The sequence below is a fragment of the Octodon degus genome, unplaced genomic scaffold (assembly GCF_000260255.1).
Source record: "Octodon degus isolate 3935 unplaced genomic scaffold, OctDeg1.0 scaffold00006, whole genome shotgun sequence".
Lineage (NCBI taxonomy): Eukaryota > Metazoa > Chordata > Mammalia > Rodentia > Octodontidae > Octodon > Octodon degus.
Window position 1 is genome coordinate 19063779 of NW_004524582.1, and position 4836 is coordinate 19068614.

General features: G+C 43.8%; 1 pseudogene; it reads right to left on the reverse strand.

Moving 5' to 3' along the window:
• Positions 1 to 2691: 2691 nt before the first annotated feature.
• On the reverse strand, positions 2692 to 2933 carry LOC101561174 (annotated as a pseudogene).
• Positions 2934 to 4836: the final 1903 nt, after the last annotated feature.

The window sequence follows — 4836 nt, forward strand, 5'->3', positions numbered from 1 at the left end:
GGTCTAAACACCTGCCTGGCAAGCACAGGGACTACAAATGCAATCCCAGGTAATACACGACATGCCAGCCCCACACCGTGCTGGTCACTGTAACTGTGCATGGTGGCACATGCCTGTAACCCCAGTACTAAGGAGACTGAGACAGGTGTCTGAGTTGCCTCGCAAGACCCTGTACCAAGTAAATATATGATTTCTTTGAAAAAATTTTTTAAAAAACAAAAATATGCATAGTTTGCCTTTTTCTTTTTTTCTAGAACCTCATGTGTCACATCAATATTACACTTCAATACGTTTTTGTGTTTTTCTCTTATTAATCTGTCTTTTGCAATAGAGGTCTCTACCATAACCCTTTGTATTTACCATGATCATTTATTACATGATGTGATAAATGAGAAGAACAGTCACATCTCACCTTCAGACCCCAGGAGCACTGGGTCTCGGGACTCTGTCATCCTTAATGTACAGTTCCCACCTCATGGTCCAAGACAGCAACTGCAGCTTCTAACACATTCAACCAAACAGGAAGGAAAAATAAATGGATGTGTATGTGCTTTCCCTTTTAAAGCCATGATGTCGCACAAGCCACATCCACCCTCCTACCTTCTGCCCAAATCCAACCATGAGGTCTAAGTCCATTAGAAGAAAGGCTGACACAAAGCTCCTGGAGAAAAGAATGTTGCCTATAGGAGAAAAGTTACAAGCAAAATAACTGATAAGCACATTTTATAGTCAAATTTAGACAAAATCAGATTAGCGGGAAAGCAGCTAGAAAGTCATTTTGAATGAAGGAACAGCATTGTGTTCTGAGCTTTTGTGGGCTTTTTGGTTTGTTTGTTTGTTTTTCCAGTACCAGGGATTGAACTCAAGACCCTGCGCTTCCAGGCAGGCACTTATCCTGAGTTATCTCCCCGACCCAGGCATTGTGTTCTGGAAATAATGAAAAATTCATAAAATCACGCTTAGAAATGTTGAAAGTCTCACTAAAAGTTTTGGGGGGAATACGTAACGCTCAGAGACCCAGGGTAAACACATCTGTAAGCAGGATGATGGCACAAGCCACAGAAACAAAAAAAGTCCCTTGGGCTTCAGGAGCAGAGAACAGCCCAGGGGAGCCCCATGGGGGTTCAAAAGAATTACTCCTCCTAAAGCAAATGATGGCATCAGTTCCCTGCTAAGCCCCAGCATCAACCCACGTCTCGTGGTTGGAACACAGAAATGGCTAAGTCGGTCTAGAATATCTCAAGTTTTTTCTTCTATCCCTTCACGTAGATCTGTAAGGTTGTATCTCACATAAGATATGGCTGAGTGCATCGGAAGCGCTGGAGACCTCACCTAAAGCACCCTTTTCAACGTAAGCAACCTTACAAACTCATCTCTAAAGATGACCAAGAAGAACACTCAAGACATAAATGTTAATGTGCTTCGAAAGTCAGGAATGTGAAAAAACAAAAACGGGTCTGGGGAGATAGTTCAATAGAATAAGCACTTGCCTGGCAAGTACAGGGTCCAGAGTTCAATCACCAGTCCTGTTAAAGAAAAAAAAAAAGACAGAAATGTGCAAATGCTCACCAGTAGAATAGATTTGTAGTAACATGCAGTATTTTTGAACATATAAGCTGTGTTCTTAAAGAACACATGAAACAGGGCCAGTAAGATAGCTCAACAGACTAAGCGCCTGCTTAGGCACGCACAGGGGTGGCTGACAACTGGAGGATCACTGAGTCTGAGCTGCGTAGTGCGACCCTGCATCTAATACATAAAAATAAAAAAAAAAACAATGCATGAATCAAGGAACAGGCCCTAATGAAGACTGAGCTACCTAAGATCAGGACTGAATACAACTAAACTAATTGTTAAATTAAAACCTACAATGTGAATAGTAACTAAATATAACTAAATGCAACATAAGAAAAATTAATAAGTGAGCAAAAGAATAGATGAGAATTATAAATGATCAGTAAAGTATATATAGAGAAATGTATGTATGGTTCCAAGGCAAACGACAGCAGTCAACGCGGCAGAAAACAATGAAGAGCAGAGGAGGAGCAGCAGCTGCAGCGGTGTCCATCAAGCCTCTCTTCTGCTCTGACAGCTAGGACCAGCGCTCCACAGTGAAGCTCCTCCGAAGACTGAGACTTCTCCAGGGAAGCTGGGCAGGGCGGCAGGAAGCCTTTCTCAATTCCTGGGCCCTGCCTACCTGCAGGGTAAGGCTCCCACGCTGCTGGAGCTGATTCAGCCAAGTTGACACAATGTATCAACTGACACACACTGATAATGTCGCTTTTGGGAATCAGATCTCAATAGGTCTCTGGGCTTCAGGGAGTTATTCCTATGCTGATAGCAGAGGAAAGGAGAACATAAAATGAACTGGGAGCTGTCCCGTACCACAAGGCATTCATACCAAGGTGGCCACATGTGTCAACATCAGGGAATCCCTCCTCCTGGGAGCCAAGAGTAAGTCTCTCAAAACCAGCAGGGAAAGGTGCCTTCCCCACATCCATCCAGCTTTGGAGACATTGTACTACTGACATATGATCCTTCCCCTCAAAACAAGGATGAAGTGTTCTGTGTGCCAACAACAGAGCTTAAAAAGAGTAAAACAAAATTCTACATTTTTATAAAACTTGATAAAAATAGTATTTCCAGCTGTACAGTCACTAGAAGTACACAGCTATCAAAAATGCACACACCTCACTTGACATCCCCAGCACCTTCAGCTTCCTGTGCCTGGTCTGTTTTGGCAGCCCCATTTTCTGCAGGGTTACTCCCATTCTTGCTAACAGCATCTTTTCCCTTTCTCCCTTCTCTGCAGGGGCCTTCTTAGGCATGGGCTCTGTCTGTGGAGGAGCTGGTTTAGCAGACAGCCTTGCCAGTCTTCTCTGTGGCTTGGCTTTATCACGTTCAGCACCCCTTTCAGCCTTTCTCTTGGGCATGGTGGCAACAGTGGCGGGTCACAGGCCCTAGACATGAGACGCAGCGGTGCACAGCTTTGGGCAGCCTGGGGGTCATCCCCGCTTCTTCCTCACACTGCTCCAAGAAATGTATTTAATGATATTAAACCTCTCATCCTGAAAGGTAATTCAAGGATCAGCAAATATCAGTAAAAAGAAACGTGCTCTCAGCTCTGTACTCAATAAGGTTATTCACATTCAAATATAAAAGAAGAAAAATCCTGTATGCACCCATTTGAAATAGGGAGAAAGAAAAAAGAGGAAATAAAAGATATCTTTTAACCTTCAAATAATACGAGTTCAAAAATGTCAGGGATTTATCTGCAAACCTAGGAAAGGGCCTAGCAGATTGTAAGCAATCGATCAATGTTCAGCAAATTTCAGGGTTTTAAGTAGAAAATCTTTTGACCTCAAATTCTTCAGTAAGTAAGCCATCCTGATTTGAGATCAAAACTAAGCAACTTCTATACTTTGTGGGAAAAAAGTCTAAAATTGAATGAGTGTTAGTCGAGGAATTAGTGAGCAAAATATACATATATGCTTTTACAATGAGACCTAACCCCTTCTGTCTCTGCCTTTGTCCCTGTCTTGGTCTCCTCCTCTGTCTCCATCTTGTCTCTCAGTGTGTGTCTATCTGTCTGCCTGTCTGTCTGTCTCTCCCTTTATCATTTCATTAACCTCCACACACAGGAAAATTGAAGAACAGCTCAATCAAGCACCAACCTTTTAGGGAGACAAAAACATCAATAGAATATATAGACAATATTGGACTGATTATCTGAAGGTTCTAAATAAAACTCCTTACACAACTGACTAAAGGGAAATTGTACTCACTTCTAACAAAATAAGTGAATTTGTATGTTAGAGTACGTGTGTGTGTGTGTGTGTGTGTGTGTGTGTGTGATTAGGGATTAAACTCAACCTCTTCTCACTGAGCTAAACCCTTTCTAATTATTTTTTTTAAGTTTTAAGACAGAGTATCATTAATTCACCAAATTACTCAGACTGGTCTTAAACCTGAAATCCTGCTAGTTCAGCCTTCCATAGCTCCATGCTTGCAGATATGTACCACCATACTCCAATGAAATGAGTAAAAAAAAAAAAAAAGCGAGAATTCTTTACAAACCCCATTTCTCATTAGTAACAACTAGAAATGTAGACATCAAGATATGGAAGTAGCGCCTGCTTAGACAGGCGCAGAGACCGGGGTTCTATCCCCCGCATGTTGTACCAGCTCCGCCCCTGGGGTGCGCTGAGACTAGGCGTAGTGGCGCGCACCTGTAATCCCAGCGCTTGGGAGGCAGAAAAGAGGAGAATCACTGTACTAAATAAACAAATAAGGTATTTGTTGATATGGTTTTTTGATAAACTTTTTTAAAAGTAACATAAAAGTGACTTTACAAACCAGAGTGAACTCACAGATAGATGCAGACTGCTTTGCGGGGCTCCGATGAGCCCCAGAATCCACACCCAGGCCGTGTACGATGACACCAGCCCTTCCCCACAGCAGATGCTGCCCTTTTGCTGCCGGCTTCGCACCACAGATTAAAGCAGCTTCGGCGGGGCCCCAGGAACTGAGAAGCTGTGCTACCTACCCTCGAAATCTTCAACCCTTGCCCAGCAGCCCCCCACCTGAAGGACTTCCTCCTCTGCGCAGGCCCATGCTCTGTGAGAATGCTTCAGAATCACTTGGCAGCTGACCTGCGGTCACCTTCCCTCCTGCCCGCACCGCACCCACCCACCACATTCCACAAGCCCAGGACCCTCAACAGCTGCTTTGTCCCGCTCTGGAGCACTAAGCCCAGCTTGCTATTCAAGGGCCTCTGGCACTTCTTGTCCCTCGGAACACTTTGGCTCCTCTGGACCTGGGATGAACCCCTTTGGA